Source organism: Callionymus lyra, chromosome 10 (genome assembly GCF_982586985.1).
Source record: "Callionymus lyra chromosome 10, fCalLyr1.hap1.1, whole genome shotgun sequence".
Classification (NCBI taxonomy): Eukaryota; Metazoa; Chordata; class Actinopteri; order Syngnathiformes; family Callionymidae; genus Callionymus; species Callionymus lyra.
The window spans coordinates 23,792,540-23,804,956 of NC_141827.1; the positions used below are offsets into that span (position 1 = coordinate 23,792,540).

The 12,417-nt window shown below is 34.7% G+C and overlaps 1 protein-coding gene and 1 pseudogene across 1 annotated transcript in view; one reads left to right on the forward strand and one right to left on the reverse strand.

The window, feature by feature from the left end:
• Positions 1-607: 607 nt before the first annotated feature.
• LOC148071008 (uncharacterized) lies at positions 608-5,889 on the reverse strand (annotated as a pseudogene).
• A 2,649-nt stretch (positions 5,890-8,538) lies between these two features.
• The window catches only part of ppp1r16b (protein phosphatase 1, regulatory subunit 16B), an 88,810-nt gene continuing 84,931 nt past the window's right edge, over positions 8,539-12,417 (forward strand). The window contains exon 1 of the mRNA XM_087801861.1: positions 8,539-8,695. The gene's annotated coding sequence lies outside the window, so the exon portion shown is untranslated. The remainder of the gene's footprint in view (positions 8,696-12,417) is intronic.

A 12,417-nucleotide genomic window follows, 5' to 3' on the forward strand; every position in this document is an offset into this window, starting at 1 on the left:
TTAAGGCAGTAGATTGTTTGTACGTGGTTTGTGCTGTTTAGTAGTGAACCAGGTCGATGAATTTTAAGGGGTTTATTTTGTAACTATTTCCCCAGACCTCTGCACAGTAATGAATATATGAATATATAGAAGAATTGAACAGTAAAGAATGTGCAGTGATTTGTGTTCCAGAATGTGTTTTGCTTTGTTCAGAACGGAAATGCATCTTGAGAGTTTGTTTTTTATACGTTTTATATGAGACTTCCAGTTTATGTTATCATCAATGATTACATTAAGAAACTTATTTTCATTAACTCTTTCAATATCCACTCCGTCTACTTTTATCTGTAATTGTGTACTTGAATAGCAATTGCTGAATAACATGAATTTAGTTTTACTTATGTTTAATCATGTTTAAAACCACATTTTCAGTTTCCCGTTGTGATCTTCCCCAGCAGTTCATGTAAATGTTGGTGTCATCTGCAAATAAAACTTATTTTGATATTTTTGAAACTTTGTTGTGATCTTTTGCCTTTGTGATCTCCTCAATTGATTCTATTAATGCTAGTGAACTATGTGCTCTACATCCACATGTCTGTCTGAAAGTAATTTATGTTTGTTGATCAAATTATCTTATCTGTTGTTGAATCGTTTTTTCTAGGATTTTGGAGAATTGTGGCTGTAAAGAAATAGGCCTGTAATTTGTGAAGTGGTGTCTATCCCCAGCTTCATATAGCGGCATAACTTTAGCTGTTTTCATTTTGTTAGGAAATTTACCGGTTTGGAATGATAAGATGTATGTTCTGAAATCCCCTCAATTACCTTTTTTTTTTACAATTCTCATATCAATTTTATTTGAATCAGTAGATGTTTTTGGTTTGGATGTATTTACGATATCTATTATCTCTTCTCTATCCACTGCTGTGAGGAACTTGTTTTCACTATAAATGTATCATTCCAATCCTCAAGTAACAATGCATCAGGATTTTTTCCTGCCAGGTTTGGTCCAACATTCACAAAAAATGTATTTAAAGCTTTGACCACATCATCCATATTTTCCTTTTTAATATTGTCTTCAATGAAATGTGTAGGATAGCTCTGTTGTTTGGCACCATTTTTAATTAGATTGTTTAATGTGTCCCAAATTCCTTTAATATTGTTTTTGTTACTATATAATATTTTACTGTAGTATTCCTTCCTACACACCCTTATAATATTTGTATTATTTATTATTATTATTATTATTTATATTTTTTATATTTATTTTCTGCCTCTTTAGTTATTTTCTTTATGAATTATTTACATAATGTATTTTTCTTTTTACAGGAATTTTGTAATCCCTTTGTGCAACATGGTCGATCTTTGTCTTTTTTTTTGTTTTCTGCAGTATTGTTTTATTCGTATTTTTTTTAATAATTTAACGCCGTGAATATTATTAAAAACGTTTCATATGCAACATTACTATCACTTCCATTATATACCTTTTTAGAAATGTTCCTCTTCTGATTTCTCTGGTGGTTGTTTTTATACGTTATAAGTGCTGGTAGGTGGTACTGATGTCATTTATTAATAGTCCGCTCACTGTATTATTTTCAATATCATTGGTGAACATGTTATTGATTAAGGTAGCACAATGGGATGTGATTCTACTAGGTCTAGTCTAGGAATAGTGCAAAGATACATAACAACTTTGAGTCTAAATAAATCTAAACAAGCTACTAACACAAAATATGTAGAAAACAGACATAATTAGTACATAATATAGTCAAACATACACAGATCACAATACTTTCTTGCAAATGTAATTTAAGTTTGATTTAAAGTTAAATCCAATTAAACAGATTTTATTTTAAAATAAATAACACATTATTTTTATTATTAGTTTTATTTCTATATATATATATTAATAAAACAAAAATAATATATATATATATATATATATATATATATATGTATATATAATACATTAATCACAATAAATATAGCAATATATAATATTGTTATATTATTTTAATACCATTAATTTAGGTTCATTGGTGTATTTTGTGACCCTTTTCCATCATTTTAAAAATACATTGTTGAATATTTATCCATTGAATGTGTTCACAACTGTTTCCAATCAAAACATCATCCTTAAAGAGATCTTTGAACTGCTACTCTGTGATTTTGTTTACAATTTATTTGTACAAGACATACCTTTCTACATAAACATGTTGTTTCACTCACGAAAAAAGTCCTTTTTATTTCAATATTGCCAACAAAATCAGTGCTGTCTTCACTTTCCACATGTTTTTTTCAATGTGGTCTACCAAAATATGTTCTGTTAAATAAATCTGTTCAATGAGAATGTATTTACAACATGATGTAAATAGTTTGTTAGGAAAATGTCTGAAGATCGATTAAGCTATGATTTTATTTGTGTTTAAGTAAAAGCAGGAAAGACTCGGTCGTATATATGAACATCATTGAACCTCATCTTAATGTGTAAAAATAAATATAATAGTAAATATATAAATAAAAATAAATAAAAAAGACTTATTTTCATGTTCATGACATTCATCTCTTCATCGTTGTAGAATGACTGCACACAGTCTATTCATCAGGATTCAGATACTTCTTGTTTTCCGAGAAAGAGCTTTGCATTGAGTAAGCTGCTAACAATGGACACCATTGATTGAGCTAATTTTAAACAGCAATGACTCAAAATCCTTCTTTGGGATTAAACTTGATGACGGCGACTAATATCAGAGCTGGGTTGTGAGCTCAGCAGCACGGGTTCCGATGACGAATGACCAGAGATGATCTCACACAGAGATGAGGGTCTTTGTGAGAGCATTGATCAATACATATTTTTGTGCTTCTAAGGTTTTTTGGTACCATTCTGTCAAAAGCTCTTGGGTTCTCTGACTCAGATGCTTACAAAAGCTGATGTCCATTAGTTGCTGACTATTTTTAAAGTCCGTTCTGAGTGGCTCTAAAAGGATTTTTCAAAAGCATCAAAATTAATAGTTGCTGAGATTTGCCTCTTGTTTATTTGTTTTGGTAGAATTCTGAGGTTTAAGATTATTCTAAGAAAAAAAGGGTTCATAACCACGTATGGGTTGTTTTTTTTGTTTGTTTTTTTTACCAAAGAGAGTTTTAATATCTCTATTTTTTTCTACTCAAATAATGTCAAGTTATGAATCTAAAATTAAATCTAAACTGACTTTTTCCTCGTGATTATAATGAAGTTGATTCAAAGTCTTCTGTAATTTCAACTGTAGCCGCTAAGTGTCGCTATCCTCTTTCTTAGGAAAGTAAACTTGCGCTCTTGGACGGTGAGGCCATAATTTAAAAGAAAAAATAATTTGTAAAAATTGTATCAATATTATTAAAGTACTAAAAAAATGCAGATTATTTCCACACCCACCCCTGATATCGATGTCTCAAGAGATAAATGTTGTTTGTCATTCTTTAAAATATAAAATATTAATGGATATAAAATCATTAAAAACGTTTTCAAACCTTTGTAATGTTTGAAATAATATATATAGTGTATCATAGCATCCCTTTTTTTTTTTTTTAAGAAACACCTTATACAGATCTGTCAATTATTTGCCTTATTAGATATTTCTAAAATTATTTTGTGACCAATAAACTATAAACTGAGCTTAGCATATGGCTAGCTTTCCTCCCTCAATAAAACAACTTTTTTATTGGTGTAAACTATTCAAATGAATACTTTGATCCCTCGACTGGATTTATTAAAACACACTGCATCAAGTTAAGTTTTGTTAGCAATGGCAATAATGCAGCAATCTAGGTCATCCAAAAGGCATTCAAAAGACAATTCACTTTATTTGGCAAACACAACTTAATTGTTGCTATTTCTTCCATAAACCCTTTTTAATGGACACCAAAGATTTACTGTCACTGCAGTTTTTGTTTTTTTCCATCAAAGTAATTCGTCCAAATGAAAATTGTAAAGCCTTAAAAGTGCACTGTCAGTGTCTGCAACCTCTAAACCTCAAGGTAGCTCCAGCTTTGCAACAACATCCCTCCTGGCACAGACTGAACGTCAAATCTCTGCTTCAACTCCCACGTTCAGGAAAAAAAAAAGGAGTCAGGTTTTTGCCTTCACTGTGGTAGGATAAGCAATTCTCGCTGCTCAAAAAGCCTCTTTTTTTTATTGTTATTTTCAGGCAGATTTACAGTTTTGGACATTAACCACCGCTGGCACACCATGCAAGAGCTGTCAACAGGATGCCAGAGAGAATGAAAGGCTGCCGGAAGATTCTATTTACTTTCGCCAATAAAATATGAGAGAAGGTGACGCAGCGCTGGCAGAGGAGCAGTGGCTGTGACTGTCAGAGGCTCCGAGGTAATCCTCAGACCTCTGAGTGATCCATTTATTGTTTCCCTCAGAAAATGCTTGGTTTTTGGCAAATGATGAAACAGGATGATATTGTCGTGTACTGGCTCCGACAGGAATACAGGGTTCACATTTACCATGTACTTGACTTAACTACTTCATGTTTATACAAAGATGACAAGAAAGTGTTCTTTCTGAAGTTGTAGTGAGAGGTTCTAAGAAACAAAAGCAAAGATAAAACTGAAAATTAAAAGCTAAGTTATACCTATATTGTAATGTGATTTATTTCCCTCACCAATTAACTTGCTGCATATGTGTTTTATTTAATATAAAAACATACCCTTTTGGCATTTGAAATGTTGTTAATATTGTTTAATCAAATGTAATGTATTTCATTGTATTTTTATTAATTATTTATTGATATGCCTTTATATGGAAATATCACTTATTTTATTTAAATTTATTATGTGTTTTTTTATATATATGTTTTCCTTCGTATTATAATTTTTTTATATTCTGTAATACCACCAGAATAAATTCCTGTGTTGTGTTTACAAAAGTTTTCTAGTACACACATAAGACACAAGGAGGAAAAGGGAACTCCAAACATAAATCCTCAAATTCTTTGTGGATCCTGATGGTAATTTAGTAAACATGTCTGAATTTAAATTATATTTATTCCCATTTCCTGGAGTTTTGGTTAAATCAGTTTAGAGTTATTTGGCTTACAGACACCCACAAAAAGTTTTTTTTAAAGGCCTTTTAAAATATTTTTATGACAAAAATCCCTTAAAGTTCTGTTAAGTACAGAATCACAGGTAGATACAAATAAATAATATAGCAAGAAATGCTGCCTTTATTTTATATATATGTTAAATTATTTTACTAGTGAGGTCCAACTACCCTTCAACACCACATGCTTTAAATATAATTAAAACTAATTCAGATATTTATAATAGCTTATAAAGAGACATGACAATAGCAACTGTTGGATTTGCATCTCCATGAGTCTCTCAAGTGGTCACAGATTGAAGCACATGTTCCACTCTTTGAACCAAAGAAAGAAAGAAAAGCGATACAATATTCAACCGCTAGAGGTCTCTAGACTATACACCCCGACCTAAAGGATCTGGAGACAGGTACATACTCGTGTTATATCCATGGTGTTTATCAGACATATGTCGTAGGTTTTTCAACATTTTTTTGTACTATGATATTCATTCATTATTTAAGGACCTGCGGTGAGAAGTCCATTATGCTATTGGCAAGCTTGTTTCTTGGCCGAGTGCTGTTAACCGCAGCAGGAAGGTCAATACCATCAACCACAGTCGTCCAAGTGCAGAACAAAGCTGGAATACGAAATGATGTACGACTATAAGAAATGGATTGACCAAAAACTGTAAAAAGAGCATCATAAACACAAACATCCTCCATGTACGGGGACAGGCGGTGGAGCTCATCACATCATGGAGGCACAGAGCCAGGATCCAGGAGAGGATCTTGGAAGCAGGATCAATGGAGGGCAGCAGGACAGGCCTTGTGTCGTGCCGCACATTCATAATAGCTCCTTATGGCGTCGACTCAGATGTCTTCTGCCATCGCCGCTGATTCACCGCTCAACGTGTTCCTCGTCATTAAAGTTGACGACGGAAACTTTCAGACTTTCAATAACCATCACAAAGGAATGAATCACCTCGAGTACATTACTGTCAGCAGGAGCTTAATGGCTTCAGAATCAACTCCACATCAATCTACACGCAGAGCTATATTTTACAAGCAACAAACATGTTTCCTTGGGAAAAAAAAAGGAAAAGTGGAGCAATCCATGAAATATGTAAAGCCTGCCCGCGATTCCAGATACCACGGGCCAGAGAGATTGGGGTTAAGAAGTGATGGGGCGCGATGGGGGAATTAAACTAGTGCTTTATTCCATCGACCCATTGATGTCGACCTACTTTCAAAACACTCACACCTTTTACACATAAAAGCAGGATGCAAACGTTAACTCATTTAAAGGAAAAGTAAATTGATCCAAGACATAAAATCTGTGATGGGAATATCCAAAAAAAGTAGAAATATCTTAAAATACCTTAAAGAAGACATTTAATTTGAGTAAAATGTACTTAAATTACCTTTATGTTAGTGTCATTCAACCTTTGGATTCATTTCTTTCCACTTATACACTTTAGAGAAGTAGTCACCATCCCCGGTCCGGGGACAGAAAGAAAAAAAAAAACATGATATAATTCTGTAACATTGATTAGGAGAATCTTAAAGGTGTTTTGTTGTGATAAAGAAGGAATTTTCTCTGAAGTAACAGTAACATGAGTTTGGGTCAAATCTACTCAAAAGATATACCTAAATAAACCAATAAGAGTTGAACTGTTAAACGAAAGGAATTTGATAAGAATGTTTGAGAAAAGGGATAAACACAGAGATAATTAAGACGGACTGAACCGCGAAAAGAAAGACAATACTTCCGGTTAAAGACGGTTGGCTAAATGAACCTTTTTGTTTTGTGTCGACACAGATGAAATATTTCGGAATAGCCTTGAAGTAAAGATCACCCCAGTGGGGACCAAATACCCTTCCAGGTCCAATACTGAGACAGGAAAGAAAAAGATAGAAAAAATAATGACATAGATAACATACACAATAACCTGCTACGACACACAATAGCAACTGAGCTTTATGGAGAAGGAGTTAACAGGCGAGCCAAGGTTTATTCCATGCGTATCATTAAAGGGGAGGAAAAATAATCACAGTCCATTATCCATCAAGACCGTTATTATGGCCCGGACGAGATGGAGAGAGAGAGTGTTCTAACGTAGTACAACACTAGGACAGAGTATTTCATTTTTGATGGATTTCAGGGGGATTAACAGTTATAACATTTAACTTTTCTCAGGACCAGAAACTCAACCTCTTCTCCCTTGATTTAATGACAAAGGCATAACTGAAAACCTTATTTAAAACCATAACATTTATACGTTTGAGTCTCATTCAATGTTAAACTAAGTTCTAAACTGTAAACGAAAACTTCCTCCAATTTAGAGTCAGTCGCTCGGTCTCATGACACCTTCACTGACCTACGTAAAAACCCTGAACTCACTACTAAATAAATGAATTGTCGATTCTTTATATAAAAAAGACGAAAATATCAAGTTTTTGAGAGTGCATAAACTTTGTGAGGGTGTGGAAAATTGCCCTCATCATGACCATGTTTTAAACTTATTCGTTATAAAGTTGTACCCCGTCTGAAATCTCAGCGAACCAGAGGTTACGGGAGCGGAGTCCATTATGACATAATAATTGCTTCACCCCTCCAGCCAGCTGTAATCAGGCCATGCTTTGTTTGTATAACGAGTCCCTTGGAATTGGATACTTCCGGGTTTTGATGGCGTGCGGGGACAAACCTTGATGCTGGACCAATCACAGCAGAGAAGGCGTGGTTATGGTAAACTAGTTTCTATATCCGGAAAATGAAACGTTTTCAGTGGGCGGGGCTTAAGCACATTTTCTAATGTAAATATTTAAATGAAAAGAGAGTTTTGTACAAACAGTCACATACTGATGAGTACAATAGAAGTCCAAGAACTGTTAAGAGACACTTTAATCAACACTTTAGTTGTCTTTTAAGACTTACATTTTGGTAAAATGTTACGTTTTCGAGAGCTTAAAATTCTGGAGAATGTGTAAAGTGTGAGTCCTGACATGTATTTAAATAGTGAGAAATGAATCCATGTTCATAATTTTGTTTCTTCAGGGTGGTTCTCAGAACGTAACTCTGATTTTCTGGGACTCCTGTGTTGTTCTCTGTGTTATCGTGATCTTTTTAGTATATATATTTTTTGGAGTATTTTATTTATTTATTTTTTGATGGTTTAAGCGCTTTGTGACCCTGGTCTAGAAAAGCGCTCTATAAATTAAAATTACTTACTAACTTACTTACTCTTGTGTATGTGTTACCACTTTGTTATTTCAACCGTGATAAGTAAAAACAGCGTATTTAAGTTTTAAAACTGTATCAAAAATCACTCCCTTTTTTTTCGGTACGGGGTGCCCCGCCGCCCTCAGCCCTCTCGTGCGCGCCCCTGCCTCTCTTGAATCCGCGCCTCGAGTCTCCACCCCACCCGCTCAGCCCCGCCCTCCCGGGCTGACTTGGTGGAAGAGCCCAGAGTCGCTCTGCACACACATACACACACTCACACATACACACACGCACACACTAAGCTTTTTTTTTTTTCTTATCAGTCTGAGTGTGAGTTCTAACGGGACAACTTCAGGATAACCTCCGCGGCTCGTGCTGTCGTCTCGCCGCCCGGATATGTGACCATCAGCGCCGGGACCTGGACCTGGACCGAGGTGGGTTCGTTTGGTTCACTCTGTCAGTAGCAGGAGAAAAAAAAGAAGCTTCTTCCAGAAGAGCTGCACTGGAGTTCTTTCAGCAACTCTGGTCTCTCTGGAGTCTCTTCTCCACACAAGTCCACTAACGTCTTATTAAGTCGCGATTAAATGGGTTAAAGCTCTGTTTCCGCTGCTGGCGCCTGTGAAGAGAACAGACTCAACATCCTCCCTGTTTCTTTCTCATGCTCTCCATTCACTCCTGAGCTCTTCTCTCTGACTTTACTACTGTTTAGACCTCACGTTTGGACGTCTTCTGGCGAAGTTTAAAATTACAAAGGTCCATGTTTTGTGTACAATATAATAATATATAATCAAAAAAAATAATGTGTCGAGATGATGTTGTCACTTATAATGAAATGTCAAACCTTTTAAAAAAAAAAAGTGCTGTATTTTCTCTTTATCGACACAACTTTTCTGTCACTTATATATATATATTTTATTAACCTCTGTCGACTATTTTGTTTCCTCTGTTGTGTCTAGACTGCAGAATTCCAGACTGGAACGTCTTACCAGAAAGCAAACCATGTTAGCATTAAATACTTAATAGTATTTTACTCTAAATACACTAATACTTGCAATAGACACAATGAGATAATTTGTTATCTTTTCTACTGTTTAATTCATTAACTTTATAAAATGGTTGCGATCACCTGTTGTTATTTTCTTTTTGTTTGCCAACCTAATAGATCAAACATTATCTTGTATTATAGACGATGCACTATTTTATAATATTCTTTATTTTAATTCAATGGTGGGATTCTTTGAACTAGTATTTTCTTTTGTTTTTGCCTGTTACGTGGCACGTCATTGGCTGATGGCCAAGCATGCTGCTCAGCATCGTGCTCTGATTGGTTCAGCGAAGTAGCATCAATAAGATGACTAGCTTAGCATTTAGCATCTCACCTTGATCGGTTCAAATAAAAGTTAATACAATATAAACTTTAATCCGTTTGAAGCGTGTTGAAAAGTCACTTAAAAAATAAATAAATAAAGGATTAAGTTAGCGTTTGCTATAATTAAAAAAAATATATATATATATATATTTAAATATAATTATTATAATAAGATAGATAACCTAACCTCATACACACATTTCTTTTTCTGTCCATAACACAAAACTTACTGACCTCATATAGCCTAACAAAATAATAAAAATGAGAGGAAATGCATCACATCTTTCAACCCGATTGATGGTACCTTTGAATGATTTTCGCAACTACAGTAGTAATGGACGTCGAGCTGTCAGGGAAGTAAATCTTGGGGTTTGTAGTTGGCTTGAGTTCAACTTAATATTGTTCGGGGCAGGTTCTAGTGTAGTGAAAGATCATGTCATCAGCAAACATGTCTGTAGTTTGTGTGTAAAAGTTGCATCAAATGTAGACGTTCTTATTTGTGTCGCAATATAAATCACAGTTTCAATATTTCTAAACGTTATGAATTTTAATCTGTGCCAGAGAGTTTTGGAAAGTCGACACAAGTAAATGTAGATGTTTTTCAAAATAACTGTAAACATGACTAATGCATTTAAATGATTGTTATTTAAAAACAACCGCTACAAAGACGGGCTGATCCTTCACATAAGTGAATGTAAATGAACAGATTTTTTCTGTAAGTGGATATAGAAATTGATTCACTAGACAATCACTCCAGCGTTGGATACAGACAAGACCTCATTAAAAATATATGACCCCTATAACGCCTCATCAGGCTGAGCCCCGTCAAGAGACACTTTTACATCCTGTTGCTTCCTCTCTTCATTTTCACACGCTGTTGTTAAATTTGGTGGTCCGTGGCTGTCACTGTGACAATTTAAATATATTTTCGCTCTTCAAGAAGCAATCGCTCTGTGTTGCCTTTTTGCATCTGTTGCTGCTCACACTAGGATACATGATCATCAGTTCTCTGCCGCCTCCACTCTTCGTGTTGAGATGCATTAAGAATGTTTACTTCTGTAAACATCTTTCCTCAGTTGGAAGATGTTGTTCTTCTCAAACTGACACAAGTACACTTTGATATATTAAAAATTTGCTTCCAAAGCAAATGTCTGCAAAAGAAGATGTTTGTTGTGCCGTCTTACTCCAATATACACATCAACGTATTTTAAATTACAAGTCAAATCTTTCACACAACAGCCAAGGTTATTCTGACTTGTGTTCTCTTGTACGGCATCATTATTTTCCAGCTCATATTTCTTCCCATTTGAACTTCATCTCGCCTCCAGTCTTTATGCAAACAGGATGAATTGGATAGCTTCTTATTTTGTGGCTTAATTATACAGTTATTAGCAGAATAGTTTAGGTGTTACTGCCTTTTGACAGGGTCACGCATCGCTGTAGGAGGTTTTATAAATGAAGTTTTATCCATGTGACAATAAGCAGGTGTTGTTGTCTTGTCTTGTGTACACAGCGGACATCCCATAAATATTAATCTCAAGTTCTATCTGCTCTCTCTTCTTGTTTCTCTTCAAGGTTGTCTTCCCTGAAACCTCCTGCAACACATTCATTATTCATGTTTAATTATACTTTTTTTTAAATTCAACCAAACCATGTTAGAAGTATCTAATATTTCATGAGATTGTTCAGTGGACAAGCAGTTCTAGTTGTTATTTAAGGTGTTCTTTTCTTGCGTTGGACTTTCCCCCATGACCACTAAAGTGCCTAAAGGCAGCAGGTCAGAGACGGCAGTTTAATTTATTTCTATTATGAATAAAATACAGTGGTGCTCTATTTACTCCAAAAATACACAACATTTTTTTTAAATTAATATTTTGACAAACCTTAATATGTAAAGTATATGTTTATGTCTTTACATAACCCCATGAGGCAATACTAGATCGATACAATCAAAAGATTTCATACGTTTAATTCAGCCATCTTAAACTGCACACCGGCTGTTTTATCTTAGAACTGTTTCTGCAAGCTTGTCCTATAAAATCTTTAGACTCAATGGTTGGACCCATTGACCAAGTAAGCAGCCATTTGTTAATTATACTCAAACTAGTAGAAGTAGAATCAGAATCAGCTCGACCTTTACAAAAATATTTTTCCGGGACCATGTAGTATCAATAAAGTTTTTGATGTACAAGTAATAAAATAATTAAATACCAAAGTAAAAGAAAAACCGCGGAAAAAAGATTTTTACAAAAATAAAATTCCTCATCAGCCTCTGGACAGAAATTCATTCTTGTTGTGTGTCGCTGTAAAGTGACTTCGGCACACATCTGCATAATACTGAGGACCCCAGACTTCGATTTGTCTTATTTTTCCAGGAAGAGAAAACAGGAAATGGAATGAACAAAAGCTTTTTTTATGTTTTGTAAAAAAAAAAAGAAGGCACATGCAGACTGTGAAGACCCTGGTTGTAAACAGTTGGCAGTTACTCTGTTCTTACAGTGGGAGAAGCCACACATACTTAACAGTGGTTTACCTCTGTTTATTTTAACCAAGTGTAAAAGCTAGTGGTTTATGGAGCTGATATGTTGATTTTAGTGTCTTTTATTTATATCGTATCATTAGTATGTGTATGTTTTACATTAGAAAATGTGCTTAAGCCCCGCCCACTGTAAACACTTTGTTTTCCTGGAATCTGTGGGCCACGGCCCCCTCGTGGGCCGCGAAGGTATTGCAAGTGGACAGCAAAATCGTTTCCAAGAGGGTATAACTTGTTTTGTTGGAGGTTGG